The sequence below is a fragment of the Balaenoptera physalus genome (assembly GCF_965194825.1).
Source record: "Balaenoptera physalus genome assembly, chromosome: 12".
Lineage (NCBI taxonomy): Eukaryota > Metazoa > Chordata > Mammalia > Artiodactyla > Balaenopteridae > Balaenoptera > Balaenoptera physalus.
In genome coordinates, this window is record NC_138897.1 from 24,806,586 (window position 1) to 24,824,397 (window position 17,812).

Genomic DNA, 17,812 nt, shown 5'->3' on the forward strand with positions numbered 1-17,812 from the left:
CTTAAAAAAAAAGAACAAAATGGCAATTTACTATATGAGAAGTGATTACCATTCAGTCCACAAACATGAGTGAGCAAAATGATTTATTTTTCTTTCCCTTTAAAAAGTAACTCAACTCTGTCTCCCAGTTTCTGTCCTAGTTGCAGTAACCTGGAAAGCATATTATTTCCAACACTGCAAAGATTTTTTTTTTTAAAGCTGGAAAAATGGCAAGTTGACAACTTTTATTGAACCCACGAGAGAGCTGAGGGCAACCAACTAGAATGAAATCCAAGAAGAAACAGGTGCCCTCAGGGAGAGACAGGGAATGAGTACTGGCTTACCTGGGGTAGACACAGCTGGACAGCAGTAAGAATTCAGCTGGAACGCGTAACAGACTAGCAGAGACAGAGTGTGGGCTGCCAAGAATATGTGAAGCCCAAGGGGGAAATTTGCTTTTCTCTCCAGACCCCAAGGTTAGGGAGAGTCCTTGAGAAAGCATCTCTTGTGATCCAGGCCTGGGGGAAGTGAACATTCGCCACCATGGAAGGGACACGATACCCCACCCAGATGTTTCTCCCCCATCCCCCCTATGGGACAAAAGCCTTAATCTGTAGGGGAAAGGGCAGCAACACCATAGCCATAGGATGCACCATTTATAACCAATTTGAAGATGAATAAAATATTAACGTACATTTTGTTTCCCCTAAAACATTATACGTAAATTAATGCAGTGCTCTGATTACCATACTACACATGCATTTAGATTGCAAATGAGCTCAGTTTTAAGCACTTTTGTAACAGCAAGTGAGAGATGCATTACGTGGCCATATTGATATTAATGATGGTGACCTCCAGAATTGCCCCTTCCCAAGAACACACACAGACACAAGAAGTTACTACACAATAGTTTTACCTATATCCCATTGGTCCAAACTTAGATCATGTCTGAGAGACTGGGGAATAGTCTTTATTCTGGGTGCCCACACGTCCTGCCAAAAATATCAATTACTATGGAAAAGAGTAGCATGCATCTTCTTTGTTTAAAAAAAGGCCTCGTTTTTTATTACTATTTTTGCTGTAATTCCACTTTGATTTTCCAATATCAATTCCATATTAATACTGTTATACTATTTTTTTCCATTTCTTTCTTTTCAACTCTTCTGAATGAATTTGTTTCAGCAAAGTGTCTTGGCTATAGCTCGTAGCTGGATTTTGTTTTCTTTTTTATTCAATATGATAAACCCATCTTTAAATAGGTGACATATCCATTATATTTATTGCGAACCATCTTATTTTTATCTTCTGTTCATCATGCATTTTTCCTTTTTTTTTTTTTCCTTTCTTCTCTCTGTCTATGCTGTATGTTGAGCTGGATAGAGTTGTATAGATCTTTCCACCCCCTTTTATCACTCTACTGTGGGGAAGCTATTTGTTCTACCACTATTCACGTAGTAGTTTCCATTTAAATTTTAATGTCATAACAACCACCCGAGGCAGGTAAAATGTCTCATGCTCAGAGATATTCAGGCTTGGTCAGGAGCCTGATGAAATTCCCTGGGATGTGCTTACTGGTTCTGATCAGCCCTTCTGGTGTCATGTATATACGCCTAAGTCAGCCATTGCCACAGGGATGGGAGTGGTGGAGGTGGCAGTACTCTCCTTGGTCATGCCTGTGTCATGGACCAACCTGGTATTCAGGGGGAGGGATTAGACTCACCCACACAACAGAAACGAGGCACGGGAAAGGGGTGTTATTGCCGAAAGAAGGGGAATTAGGTGCCTACCCAGGAGGGTCCATCATAAATGTGTATGCACCTAACAACAGAGCTTCAAAATGCATGATAGAATTGGTAGAACAGGAGAGACAGACAAATCCAGTTAGCTGGAAAGTCCACTGCTTTGTTTTCTTTTCCTCCGCAGCATTGGAAAGCTGGAATATAATTAATTTTCTCTCACATCCTTGAAAAATTGGAAGATTAATAGCTCCTTGCCCTCAAGGGAGGGAAATTAATTTTTTCCATTGTTCATTATTCTGATTTAGAATTTAATGGGCCATAGAAATGGTGGCAAAAGAAAAAGAGGAAGGAGAAGGTGCCTTTGAGATTGAGCAACGGAGGGAAGGATTTCACGCGGAGTAAGAGAGGCCAACGACGGGAGTGGAAGTGAGTCTAAGAGCAGAGCCACACCCCGCTCAGTGGCAGAGTTCAGGGAGGGAGGGGGTAAGGCCTCACCTGTGTGGCAATGTGGAGCTCTAGGGAGGTGGATGTGCAGGCATGGAGAGCTCCAGCCTTTCCAGAATTTTTTGCACCCAGTTGAATGAGAGCTGCTGGACCTAAAGCAAGATGTAAGCTATGACAGGGGGGTCTAGGCAGTCTTCAATGGGGATAGGCTACTAATGAGGGCAGGGCCTTCCCTGATGTCTTGGTGCAACCTAAGACCCCAGAACCTATGTAAAATCTGTTGGGAAGTGGAGGGGATGGGGATGGAGATAGAACAATGAGTGAAACTGGATTATCATCATGGCCCAGTGGTAGATGGTAACAATATGCTGCTCCCATGACAGGAACAGACGGTGTTTGCAAATCATAGAAGAGCCCCTATGTTGCATCAAGAAGAAAACATTTCTCTGCAGAGTACAGGTAGAGCCCCCGTACCCCGCCACCTTCTCTTGCTCAGCCTCTCAGCTTAAAAGGCTCTTGGAAACACAACACACTCCGAGCCCTAAACAATCCTGTGCGCGGAGCTCTCCTCGCCCGCTGGGCAGGACGAGGCACAGCCCCCGGGCGAAGGCCGCTGCCCAGCACGTCCCAACGCGAGTCGTCGGCATGATCCCCTCGACCTCCACGTTGCACCTCCCGGCTTCTCTCGGGCGTCCGCGCAGAGCTGCGCCTTTCCCTTCCTCCCCAGCTAGAGTTACATGATATGACATCCCTGACTACACCCTTCAACAACCCACATGCTGACTAGCTTTGGAAGGCCAGTCTAAACCAGTTGAGTCCGCGGCTGCCTCTTTTTACAGTTCTTTATTATGTGTAACTTGCTTTTTACTGCACTTTAGTTTAAAACTTGACTTCATGTAAGGCCTGTTCTTAATCTTCGAGAATCAAAAATGCCTTGTTAGCGTGCTAAGGGGTGTAAAAAGCAGTGATTCCATAAACGCGACGGCTTCCTGCCCCTACGTGCTGTCTTACACCCTCATTCTCTCCATCCCTCTGGGTTACTCCCTCTGCTGTCACTGGTTAATCACCGGGTGCCAAGGAGTCACTGAATAAAAGCTTGGCAAGTAGAATAAATGGGGTGGGGGAACCTTGTGAATAGTCCTCTACTCAGCCTAAGAAATGCAGGTTTAGTTCTCCTCTTCCAAAGGTAAAGGTATTTCACTGGAGCTGTGCTTAATCTATATATACTTAAAAAACAAGTACTCTTTTATAGACACCAGGAATAAAGGAATGCAGTAATCAGTTACTTAATGTTTAGATCTGCCCTATTTAATGTAACACTTGGAGACTGGAAGAAGCATCTTTAATATGTTAGCATTTTTCTTCTTTGCATTTGTTTTAAAGTCAGTGCAATTCATTTTACAACTTCATGAAATCAATAATGACTTTTAACTTAAATAACAATTCAGCATAAAGGTTTGAATTCTGCACCAGATATCTTTCTTTCTTTCTGGTTGCGTTGGGTCTTCATTGCTGTGTGCAGGCTTTTCTCTAGTTGCAGTGAGCAGGGGCTACTCTTTGTTGCGGTGCGCGGGCTTCTCATTGCAGTGGCTTCTCTTGTTGGGGAGCACGGACTCTAGGTGCACGGGCTTCAGTAGTTGTGGCTTGCAGGCTCTAGAGCACAGGCTCAGTAGTTGTGGTGCATGGGCTTAGTTGTTCTGTGGCATGTGGGATCTTCCCGGACCAGATAACAGACCCGTGTCCCCTGCATTGGCAGGTGGATTCTTAACCACTGCGCCACCAGGGGAGTCCCTCTTTATTTTATTTTATTATTTTTATTTTTTAACATCTTTATTGGAGTATAATTGCTTTACAATGGTGTGTTAGTTTCTGCTTTATAACAAAGTGAATCAGCTATACATATACATGTATCCCCATATCCTCACTATGTGTAGTTACTAAGTTATCAATTCTCTGAAATAAGTGTTCCTGTTATTTCAGGAAGAATTTTCATGTTTGGCATAACATCATGGTGGAGTTTTGATCTGTCTTTTGAAACATTAGTAGCATTTTAAAGATTACTTGAGAATCAAATTTTTATAGATTAAACAACTTGTGTTTTTAATGTTTTATGGGACCTATCTGTTTACCTAGAGTAATGTGTGTTATGTACATAATTGTTGCTGAAGCTGACAAACATGTCACCTACATGCATTCTCCCTGTGCCATCATAGCTGCAGTTAGATTTATGGTACCTGGCAAGCAGATCAGACCCAAAGCAGGACCGTGTAGTGTTTCCTCATAGAATATTTCTCTGTAGTCAGCTTCTATTTTGCTGCATGAGCCAAATAGCCATAATTCACTTTTTGGACATACTGGTACCATAATTAGAGAATTAGGAAGTATCGAAAATCAAAGGTTGATGCTAGTGACAGTAAAACATAAGACTGTTTCACTTTTCTCTTACTATGAAGGTCCTTAATGTACATAATTGTTGCTGAAGCTGACAAACATGTCACCTACATGCATTCTCCCTGTGCCATCATAGCTGCAGTTAGATTTATGGTACCCGGCAAGCAGATCAGACCCAAAGCAGGACCGTGTAGTGTTTCCTCATAGAATATTTCTCTGTAGTCAGCTTCTATTTTGCTGCATGAGCCAAATAGCCATAATTCACTTTTTGGACATACTGGTACCATAATTAGAGAATTAGGAAGTATCGAAAATCAAAGGTTGATGCTAGTGACAGTAAAACATAAGACTGTTTCACTTTTCTCTTACTATGAAGGTCCTTAATGTACATAATTGTTGCTGAAGCTGACAAACATGTCACCTACATGCATTCTCCCTGTGCCATCATAGCTGCAGTTAGATTTATGGTACCCGGCAAGCAGATCAGACCCAAAGCAGGACCGTGTAGTGTTTCCTCATAGAATATTTCTCTGTAGTCAGCTTCTATTTTGCTGCATGAGCCAAATAGCCATAATTCACTTTTTGGACATACTGGTACCATAATTAGAGAATTAGGAAGTATCGAAAATCAAAGGTTGATGCTAGTGACAGTAAAACATAAGACTGTTTCACTTTTCTCTTACTATGAAGGTCCTTAGGTACTAAAGGTGATTTTTCCTAAAGAAAGAATGTTTCTTAATTTCTATATTTCTTAAATAATAAGACTTGAAAGTCAAAATTACTCCTTGATCCAGGGGGTGCAGAATGGATGTTGTGTTAGCAGGCATGGAAACAACATGAATCTTGTTGTACATCTCCATCAGAGCTCTTGGGTGACCAGGTGCATTGTCAATGAGCAGTCATATTTTGAAAGGAATTTTTTTTTCTGAGCAGGAGGTCTCAACAGTGGGCTTATAATATTCAGTGTACCATGTTATAAACTGTCATCTAGGCTTCATTTTTCCATTTATAGAGCACAGGCAGAGTAGATTTAGCATAATTCTTAAGGGCTCTTGGATTTTCGGAACAGTAAATGAGCATTGGTTTCAACTGAGAGTCACCAGCTGCATTAGCCCCTAACAAGGGAGTCAGCCTGTCTTTGAAGCTTTGAAGCCAAGCTTTAACTTCTCTTTAGCTATGAAAGTCCTGGACGGCATCTTCTTCCAACAGAAGGCAGTTCTGTCTACATTGAAAATCTGTCCTTCAGTGTAGCTTCCTGCATTATGTATCTTAGCTAGATCTTCTGGATAACTTGCTGCAGCCTCTATATCAGCACTTGCTGCTTCACCTTGCACTTTGATGTTATGGAAATGGTTTCTTCCCTTAAACCTCATGAGCCAACCTCTGCAACTTCAAACTTCTGTTCTGCAGCTTCCTCACCTCTCTCAGCCTTCATAGAATTGAAGAGAGTTAGGGTCTTGTTCCGGATTAGGCTTTGGCTTAAGGGAATGTTGTGGCTGGTTTGATCTTCTATCCAGACCATGAAAACTTCCTCCATTTCAGCAATAAGGCTGTTTCGCTTTCTTATCGTGTGTTCACTGAGTAACACTTTTCATTTCCTTCAAGAGCGTTGCCTTCGCATTCACAGCTTGGCTAACTGTTTGGCCAGGAGGCCTAGCTTTTGGCCTGTCTTTGCTCTTGACATCCTTCCTCACTAAGCCTAGTCATTTCTGGCTTTTGATTTAAAGTGAGAGATGTGTGAAGTCCTTTCACTTGAACACTTAGAGGCCAGCGTACTTTTTTTAATCAGCTTAACTTCTTTTTTAAAAATTAATTAATTATTTATTTTTGGCTGTGTTGGGTCTTTGTTACTGTGCACAGGCTTTCTCTAGTTGCAGTGAGCAGGAGCTACTCTTTGTTGCAGTGCACAGGCTTCTCATTGCAGTGGCTTCTCTTGTTGCGGAGTATGGGCTTTGGTTGCACGGGCTTCAGTAGTTGTGGCACGCAGGCTCAGTAGTTGTGGCTTGTGGGCTCTAGAACATAGGCTCAGTAGTTGTGGCACACGGGCTTAGTTGCTCCACAGCATGTGGGATCTTCCCGGACCAGATAACAGACCCGTGTCCCCTGCATTGGCAGGTGGATTCTTAACCACTGTGTCACCGGGGAAGTCCCTGGCCTAATTTCAATACTGTTGTGTCTCAGGGAATAGGGAAGCCCAAGGGGAGGGAGAGAGATGGGGGCACAGCCATCAATGGAGCAGTTGGAGCACACACATTTATTGATTAAGTTCGCCATCTTATATGGGTGTGGTTCATGGCCCCCCAAAACAGTTACAATAGTAACATCAAAGATCACGGGTCACAATCACCTTAACAAATATAATAATCATGAAAAAGCTGGAAATATTGTGAGAATTACCAAATGTGACACAGAGACACAAAGTGAATAAATGCTGTTGGAAAATGGCACCAATAGACCTGCTTGACACAAAGTTGCCGCAAACCTTCAATTTGTAAAAAACATAATATCTGCAAAACACGATAAAGGTGAAACACAATAAACTGAGATATGCTTGTATACAAGTCAGAATGAAGTTTTTTTTCCTGGCACCCTACTTGATGAGAGAATTCTAATCAGTGGCAAAATGTCCTTTAACACAAGCTTTCATTTCCTTCTACTGAGTGGTCAGAACTAATGTGAAGGTTTGTTCTGCCACCTTCAAAAATTCCCTCTTCCTCTTCTCTTGCTCCCTTTCCCCCCTCATTCTCATTCTTGTGCCTGTGCAAACATTTGAGTAGCTGCTAACTGCTTTCACTTCTGCTCCGGAAATTACGACACACTTCTTTAAAAGGTAGAGAAAAGGGAAAAAACCGTAGATCTTTTGATACCATGTCATTGGACTTTGGGGGGTCAGTAATCTTTCAAGCCCAGCAGGACCATAAAATTCCCATGTGTTTGAGAGAAGCACTGGGGCATGAGTGGGGAAGAAATTAAAAGAGTGAGAAAGGGAATAGGGGAAGAAAGAAAGAAAGAGAGAAAGAAAGAAAGAGAGACAGAGAGAAAGAAGAGAGAAGAGAGAAAGAAAGAAGGAAAGAAAGGAAGAAAGAAAGAAAGAAAGAAAGAAAGAAAGAAAGAAAGAAAGAAAGAAAGAAAGAAGGAAGGAAGGAAGGAGGAGGTAAGGACAGAAAAAGAATTGTTTAGTGTGAATATTCATGCATTCATCTCTTGTACAAATCCTTGTTGAGTGTAGGAAATTGCCCGGCACCAGACCTCACATGTTGGTTTCCTCTAAGGTCTGACGTGACAGCAAATATCTGCTAATCAGTAGCTCTGAACTGAACCAGGAAATTCACCAAAATTAGGAGAGTCACGGTATTAGTCAGGGCCACTCCAAAAAAAGTTACACCCAAGAGGAAGAATCCTCTGGTCTGAATTTTTCTCCTCTTGTGAAATTCTCTGCTTCATGTCCAAAGCAAAGAACACACAAGTAGCAGCTACTTGTCCATCAAATGTTGTGCAGTTGGTTTCTTCTGGAAAAAATAACCTGCAGCATATTTAAGTTAGATTTTGTTCCTCTGTTGCCCTCAGAGCATTAGCCCACAAAAGGGTCCAGCTTCTGTGATGACTGCTACAGAAGCAGGTGCAGTCAATGTGCCATAGATATTAACCTTTTTAAAATGTCCATTATCCTTGCTATAAGTTAGTTTTTATGAGGCCAGGTCTATGTGTCTTTTATTCATCATTGGACAATCATCACCCTGCATAGTAGAAGCATAGTAAATATTTCTTGAATATACAAATTAATACTGTTGGTAAATCCAACCTACAGCCATGTAGCAATGACAGAAGACACTAAACTAACTGGTAATTATCATTATAATATACTGAAAGAGCTCTGTCATAAAGAAGTTAGGCAGTCCATTATGTACAATGTTTAGTGCTCAAGCTATTTGCCTTATACATTCACTGGCATCTAAAAAAGGATGTTGATTTGCATTTCTCTAATAATTAGTGATATTGAGCATGTTTTCATGTGCCTCTTGACCATCTGTATGTCTTCTTTGGAGAAATGTCTATTTAGGTCTTCTGCCCGTTTTTTTGATTGGGTTGTTTGTTTTGTTTTGTTTTTTGATATTGAGCTGCATGAGCTGCTTGTATATTTTGGAGATTAATCCTTTGTCAGTTTCTTCGTTTGCAAATATTTTCTCCCATTCTGAGGGTTGTCTCTTCGTTTTGTTTACAGTTTCCTTTGCTCTGCAAAAGCTTTTAGTTTCATTAGGTCCCATCTGTTTATTTTTGTTTTTATTTTCATTACTCTAGGAGGTGGGTCAAAAAAGATCTTACTGTGATTTATGTCAAAGTGTGTTCTTCCTATATTTTCCTCTAAGAGTTTTATAGTGTCCAGTCTTACACTTAGGTCTTTAATCCATTTGGAGTTTACTTTTGTGTATGGTGTTAGGGAGTGTTCAAGTTTCATTCTTTTACATGTAGCTGTCCAGTTTTCCCAGCACCACTTATTGAAGAGACTCTCTTTTCTCCATTGTATATTCTTGCCTCCTTTGTCAAAAACTAGTTGACCATAGTTGCGTGGGTTTATCTCTGGGCTTTCTATCCTGTTCCATTGATCTGTATTTCTGTTTTGTGCCAGTACCATACTGTCTTGATTACTGTAGCTTTGTAGTATAGTCTGAAGCCAGGAGTCTGATTCCTCCAGCTCCGTTTTTTACCCTCAAGATTGCTTTGGCTATTCGGGGTCTTTTGTGTCTCAATGCAAATTGTAAGATTTTTTGTTCTAGTTCTGTGAAAAATGCCATTGGTGATTTGGTAGGGATTGCCTTGAATCTGTAGATTGCTTTGGGTAGTATAGTCATTTTCAAAATATTGATTCTTCCAATCCAAGAATGCGGTATATCTCTCCATCTGTTTGTGTCATCTTTGATTTCTTATATTTTTCTGAGTACAGGTCTTTTACCTCCTTAGGTAGGTTTATTCCTAGGTATTGAGGTATCACCTCACAAGGGTCAGAATGGCCATCATCAAAAAAATCTACAAACAATAAATGCTGGAGAGGAGAAAAGGGAACACTCTTGCACTGTTGGTGGGAATGTAAATTGATGCAGCCACTATGGGGAACAGTATGGAGGTTCCTTAAAAAACCAAAAATAGAATTACCATATGACCCAGCAATCCCACTACTGGACATATACCCTGAGAAAACCATTATTATGCAGCATTATTTACAATAGCCAGGTGATGGAAACAACCTAAATGCCCATCAACAGATGAATGGATAAAGAAGATATGGTACATGTATACAATGGAATATTACTCAACCATAAAAGGAACGAAATTGATCATTTGTAGAGACATGGATAGACCTAGAGTCTGTCATACAGAGTGAAATAAGTCAGAAAGAGAAAAACAAATATTGTATATTAACTCATATATGTGGAATCTAGAAAGATGGTACAGATGAACCTGTTTGCAAGGCAGAAATAGAGACACAGATGCAGAGAACAAACGTATGGACACCAAGGGGGGAAAGGGGGAGGGGGATGAATTGGGAGATTGGGATTGACATATATACACCGATATGTATAAAATGGATAACTAATGAGAACCTGCTGTATAGCACAGGGAACTCTACTCAATGCTCTGTGGTGACCTAAATGGGAAGGAAATCCAAAAAAGAGGGGATAAGTGTAAACATATAGCTGGTTCACTTCACCCTACAGTAGAAATTAACACAACATTACAAAACAATTATACCCCAGTAAATAAAAAAATAAAAAAGGATGTTGAATAAAATGAGCAAGAGTGACATCAATAGAGGAATAACATGAATCCTCTCTAATTTTGTAAAGGAAAGTATTCAACATAATCAGTTCCTTATTATTAGTTATAACTAACTTATAATACATCTCATAATATTTTGATTGAGGACCAGCGAAGTAGGCTATACTTGCTATAATTGTAGACTAAATACAAGTTTTTTTCAAAATATTCAATGAAAATTATTTCAGACTCTTTTTAAGGATCTTATATCTGTTTCACTTTTTCATGAACACTGTGAGCATACTTCAATGCGATTCAATAGTGTACCTGATTTTTTCATTGAGATATAATTGACATATAATGTTATATTAGTTTCAGGTACATGACAGTGTATGTATTGCAAAATGATCACCACAATAAGTCTAGTTAACATCCGTCACCACACAGAGTTAACACCTTTTTTTCTTGTGATGAGAACTTTTAAGATCTACTCTCTTAGCAACTTTTAAATATAGAATACAGTGTTATCAACTGTAGTTGCCATGCTGTACATTGTATCCCTAGGACTTATAACTGGAAGGTTGTACCTTTGGACCACCCCCAACCTCCATCTCTGGCAACCGCCAATCTGTTCTCTGTATCTATGGGTTTGGTTTTTACTTACTTACTTACTTATTTATTTTAGATTCCACATATAAGTGAGATCATACAGTATTTGTCTTTCTCTGCTTGACTTAATTTCACTTAACATAATGCCCTCAAGGTCGATTCATGTGTCACAAACAGCAGGATTTATATACATATCTCCAAGTTTTCTGTATCCATTATCCATCAGTGGACACAGATTGTTTCCATTTCTTGGCCACTGTAAATAAAGCTGCAGTGAACATGGCGGGGCAGATATCTTTTTGAGTTAGTGTTTTGTTTCCTTTATATAAATACCCAGAAGTAGAATTTCTAGATCATTTGGTAGCTCTATTTTTAATTTTTGAAGAACCTCCATACTGATTTCCACAGTGACTGCACTGATACGCACCCACCCATAGTGCACAAGGGTTCCCTTTGCTCCACATCCTCGCCAGCACTTGTTATTTCTTGTCTTTCTGGTAATAGTCCTTCCTAGTTTCTTCCTCCTTTTTGCTGCTTAGAATGCATCTATGCTTTGGACCTAGAGATGGTGGAGGGCTAAGGGGAAAGAGTCTGAGTCCCTGAGGGCTCCATGGGACAGAGCTCCCCCACCAGCCTGACAATGTACATCTGTGGACTTTCTATCTTTTCTTGAGGTATTTAGTTACAGCTAAACTAATCTCAGTTATATACACTGATGCTATGTTATCTTTTTATGCTCATGTATCTCTTTCTTAGTGGGATTATATGTCCCTTGAGGAGGAAAGTGGTGACTAAGAACTTCTTGGTATCCCACTTAATATCTAGCTTTGTGACTGGCTCTCACAATGGCCCAGTCTAGGACCAAGGCCTGGTGAGTATGTCTCATGTGTTGGCTTTGTAAAAATTCTAGAGACTAAGTATTTGTATTAGTCTCCAATGGTTACCATAGGACTGGAATCACTCACCTGTGTCAATCAAAGACTGCGGGTCTAAATTTAGAAAGAGCTCGCACTGTCTGGAAGCCTAATTTCTTTTGGAGACTATTACACAGCTCGGCGCTGTCAGAAACTCTTTTCACAAGTCTGCTGTTCTCCACCCTAACTCACACCTTCCCTTCCAAACCCTCTGCCTCTTGTCTGGGACCCTGGGCATCCCCAGAAACAAACAAGTTAACTTGCACTGAGGATCTGTCTGCAGTGTGCTATTGTTGTTAGCAAAGGCTGTCACTTTGGGAGGAAAGCACAATTAGTTCAAGATTAAAATGGTGCATATCTACTGGCAGTTTCACAGAATTCACACCATGGAACACAATTCCTCTTATTCCTGGCTCCTCCCTCCTTTGTTGACCCTCATTCACCAAAGTGCCCTAAGAGACGGCTCTCTGTCTGGACCCTACATGACGGGGTCAGTGCTCACAGAAATGATGTAATTCCTTAGGTGTTGGAGGGAAATGAGGAGGCTTGGCCACTAAAATGTTTGGTAGAATAGTCAAAGCCGAATTTGGGGAACCTTGTAAAGGAGTTTATTTTTTGAGAGGGGGTTTATCTTTTTAGAAAGCACAGACAGAACCCAATATGCCCTAGACCAAGGTGTACAATAAATATCTAATCTTCTGCTGGCTATATGGCTTCTGTCACAACTAATCACTCTGCCATTTACGCATGAAAGTAGCCATGGACAATACAACAAAAGTTGGACACAGCATGGCTGTATTCCACTAAAACTTTATTTACAACCCAGGCAGTGAGCCGGAAGAGGTCCGTGGGCCTTAGTTTGCCAACCCCTGCCCTGGGCCAATTCCAGAAGCTTGAGGGCTCCCCTGTAGTGGAAAGACTTTTCTCCTGCCTTTGCCCAGACTGGTGCTCTGGCTCTGTCGGGCCTCTCCACAGCCCCCGCAGAGGCCTCCCGCTGGAAGATGCTGCCAGAGCCTGACCTGAACGGTCACAGCCCTGCGCCAAGTTTGTCCTTGCCAGCATCCTCCCTCCCTGTCCAGGGGTGCCCGGCTCCTTCTTGAAGCCCTCTTGCCTGCAGGCTGCCCAGGTACCCCCTTCAGTGTGCACCCGGGATGGCCATCCTGGAAAGTGCCTGTGCTCCTCTGACCTCCTTGATCTCTTTTCCCACTGAAACTGACCTATTAGGAGCGGTAACTCAGCCACCTCATAAGCCTAAAAGTATTGATCACCCATCGTACATCCATTCAGCACTAATCCAATGGAACAAAGCCATAAGGCGGTATTTCATGCCTTCTGATGAACAAAATACCATGAAGCTTGTGACCTTCATGGGCAAGCTCTGAAGCTTGTGACCTTCTGAGCACCTGGGCATAAGGCTGGTGGACCTGACTTGTCTTAAGTGATAGACTTGAGGCTGGGCTGCCATGACCTGCCTGCAGGAGCAGAACAGAGGTGCCCCTCAGGTTGGAGCTCATTTAATGGTCCAGCCACTGGCATCTTTTCCCAGTGGGGCTCCTGGTCCATTTCTTAGCAGGCCCCACCCCAGACAGGACACTGACACCCTCTGTTTGTCTGGCTATAGGGCCACTAGCAAAGGTATATGTAATTCTGACCATGCTCCAGAAAAACAGGCTCATGCATTCCCTAACTTCTGTTTCCCTCAAAAAGACCCTTGGCCAGCTTGTAGCGGCCCTCCGTCCTATCCCCCCCCCCCCATCCCCACCCCTACCATGCCTCCTTTACACAGAACTTCTGCAGAAGGCAGAAGGAACCCTGCCAGTCTCCTACGAGTAGGTCTGCAGACACTACTAGCTCTCAGCCAAGGTCCTTCTGGTCTTCTATCCCCACACATTCCTCCCCTTTGCAGGCTTTTCCCCCACTTTATCCCTCACCCTAGCTACGACCAATTCTGGTAAAGCTGCATCCTGTTTGATGTGGAAAGCAAATTCACTGGGGGGTCGGGGTCGGGGTCGGAGTGGAGTAATTATTTAGCTAGAACATCAGGAAACAGGGGTCAGTTACACAAAACGTTTTGGGAAACCAAGCTGATTCAGATGACTCAGATGGGATTCATTTCTTTTCAATCCAGTGCTTATAGTTTTCTGAGGCACTGTGGCCTTGGAATGCAGAAGCAATTTCTCTTTTTACGCTATCTCTGAAGAAGTTAAACCAATAGCCACTTTAAGTTTTGCCTCCACATTTTTTATTCTGCTTTTCTTTAGAGTCTTTTCACTGCTGGGGAATGAAAACGTTTAATGCATGATTGTATTTTAACTTCTGTCTTCTAGGATTGAGTACATAGAGGGTACAAACTGGACATATAATGAAAAAATGAATTCTGTGTAGTAGCTCAGCAAGGGTGTGCTAGGAGGAGGTTGGGAAGCCATGGGGGATTTATCTATATTTGACTTTGGATCTTTGATGCAGCAAATATGTAGGTGGTATTTTTCAAAACTTTTTTTAAAAAGTAATTTTAGATTATGGAAAAATTGTAAAAATAATATGTGTCCATAAACCCATCACCCAGCTTCCCCGATGTTAAATTTTACATAACACAAGCATTCTTATTATCAAAATCAGGAAATTGACATTGATACAACAGTATTAACTGAACCACAGATCTTAGTTGAATTTCAACAGTTTTCCCACTAAAGTCCTTTTTCCTGTTCAGGATCCAATCCTGAATTCCACACTGCGTTTAGTCATCATGTCTGGTTAGTCTCCTCTGGTCTGCAGAGTTTCTCAGTTTAGAAGTTTGTCTGGTGTTGTCTTGTGATTAGATTGCGATTATGCATTTTGGCAAGAATGCCACAGAAGTGATGCCGTGTCTTTTTCCACACATCATATCAGGAGTATATGATGTCAACATGTATTGTCACTGGTGATGTTAACCCTGACCACTTAGTTAAGGTGGTAAAGTTGCTCCACTCTAAACTTACCATTTTTTTCCTCTGTAATTAATATCATATGGGAAGATATTCTGAGACTCTGCAAACATTCTGTTTCTCATCATACTTTTGTCCACTGATTTTAGTACCCATCAGTGGTTCTTTTGTTGCTTGTAACCATTCTTAGTGTGATTTTGCCCCATGTTCAGTTTCTATTTTCTTCGTTCCCTCTACATTGACTGACTGGAATTCTGTAAGACAGAGCTATCCCTTCTCCAATATTTCTGTATTTAGTTATTTATTTATAACAGTATGAACTAATGGATATTTATTTTATTCCATCAGTTATAAAATATTACTATCATTATTTATATCGTTACTAAACTTATTCTACCTTTGGCATTAGAAACTCCTTCAGGCTGGCTCCTGTGTCCTTTGACACCCTATTTTTTTTTAAGCACTTCTTTACTTTCTGGCACCATAAGATATTTCAGGCTAATGTATTTTTTCATCCCCAGCCCTGGAATCAACCATTGATCCAATGAGCTCTGGTTCCTTTTATTTGAGAATGGTGTTTAGAAACCAAGATCTGGACAATTGATGTACTCACTGCTAATGAGGTGTCGGTTCTTCTAGGGCCCCTCAGCAGACACACACACATACATCTAGGAAACTACACACACACACACACACCCCTATATTTCTGTATCCATCGATCTGTGTGTGGGTGTTTCATTTTAACCTTCCACCTTTCCTTATTTGTTACTTTTCTTGAACAGTAAAAAACCTGGCTTTCATTATCCACAATATTTTTGCCTATTTGTTCAGCCTTAGTATAGACATAAAGTAGTTTCAGAATTGCTAACCTATACCCCATGAAAAACAAATTTACTAACTAGAGTACAGCATTTGCATACAGATATATATGTGTGTGTGTGTTTGCAACTTTTCCCCAATTTTTTTTTAAGGTTTTTGGTTCTTTGTTCCTTTAGGAGTTCTTTGTGTATTAGGAATATTGACTTGTTGTCTGTAGTATATTGTGCAAATATTTTCTCCCCCTGTTAGCTGTCTTTAGAGTTGTTTATGGTGATTTTTTGCCATGTGGTTGGTTGGGGTTTTTAGTCATTTGTTTTGTTTTAATTTAGTCAAATTGATCAGTGTTTTCTTTTGTTGTCTCTGGGTTTTGAGTCAGAGTTAACTGAGTTAACCTTTTAACTGAGGTTAAGAGGGATTCAGCTGTGGTTTTTTTCCAATACTTTTTTGGTTTCCTGTTTTCCATTTATTGCTAATCCATTTGGAATTTATTCCTGTGTATGGAGTGAGGTATGGATCTAATTTTATCTTTTTCCAGTTGTTTCAGCACCATTTATTAAAAAGATCATCTTAGCTCTAGTAATTTGAGATGCTACCTCTCTCATATACTAAGTTTCCATGTGTACTTGGATCTATTCTATTCTCTTCCACTAGTCTATTTGTCTATTCCAGCACCAATACCATGATGTTTCAATTATGGCCACTTCGTGATATGTTTTAACGCCCAGTGGAGCTACTCCCCTCAGGAGTTTTTCTTTTTTTTTTTAATGTTTTCCTGTTTGCTCTTGTATGCTTGTTTTTCTACATGAATTTTACTTTATCAACCTGTCTAATTCCATAAAAAACTTGGTGTTTTTGTTGTGATATCATTAAACTTATAAATTAACATAGGGAGAACTAACATCTTTATAATGTTAAGTCATCCAACAACAACAAATGTCTTTTCCATTTGTTAAAGTCTATGTTTGTGTTTTTCAGAAGTATTTTTAAATTTTCCTCTTTTAGATTTTGCATGTTTCTAACAAGAATAAACTTAACAAAGTTTATCCTAAAGTATTTCATTTTCGCCATGCAGTTAGAAATGAAGTTTCCCAAGTTTCTAGCATTGCTGTCTGCACATACACTGCATACTTGACTGTATCCTGCCTTGCATCATTCTCTCCATAAAAACATGGTGCCTCAGTAAGACCTTAGTTGTCTCATGAGCAGGGACCTAAATTTATATTTTCCTCCTCTTGTGTCCCCTACTTCACTTGGTTGAGATTGTCGCTATGACTAATTGGCGAAATGATATGAAGCCTCCGTGTCTGACCCCGAATGTTACTCCACAAGCATGTCTTAGAAACAAAAGGGTATTTCCTGTTTGCCTTTCCAAAATCATGCCCCTGTTGCTTCAACTCCAGGCAGCCAGTCTTGGTGTGGAGACAGCTTTCTTCCTGCCTAACATGCCAAAGTCTTCCTAGAGAGAACTGGTAATTGGTTGTATCTTGCTCTCTGCACATACATCTCTTCCTGGAGTTGAGCCAGTGGCCAGAATCTAAATATTCTGAACCTTTCTGGTTTCACAATTTTATCCAGGGCCTGCCTAGTGGGTATCAAAGTTTACAAGAACCAGAGTCCACAGCCTGTTGGTAAATGGCCAACTAGGAGTGCCTCTGGGTCACATGGGAATAACCAATCCTGAACTTGCCCCTCGAGGCTTCTACCACTGTGGCTACAGCAGTGCCCGGCACACACAGTGGGTGCTTAACAAAGATTTTTTTGGATAGCAGATGGTTGGATGTATACATTGACAATGGACTGACAAATGGATGGATGAAGGGATGGATGGGTGGATATATGGATGATTTTTAAATGTCATCAATAGTCCCATAGGTTAGTAGTGAGTGTTTAGAGTATGAGTGTCCACAAGCAGTCTTTCTCAAGGTGTAGACCATGAACCTCTTGTATTGCAATCCTCTGGAAAACCTTTTTAAGAAGAGATGACTCAGTGCCACTCCTGGAGATTCCTGCTCAGTGCGTCTGCAGTAGGACTTCATAATCTATAATTTGTCAGACTCCTTGGATAACTGATGATCAGCAAAGATGGAGCCTTCAGCCCTTTCTCCTGGCCTTGCAGGTGCTGAGCCTTTAGCTTTAAGACTAAGAAGGGGATCAGAATCTCCTTTCTTACCTTCAGTTAATATTATCCAAAGACCCATAGCCTGCCTACTGAGAGGGGCCTTCTGGGTTCACCCATTCA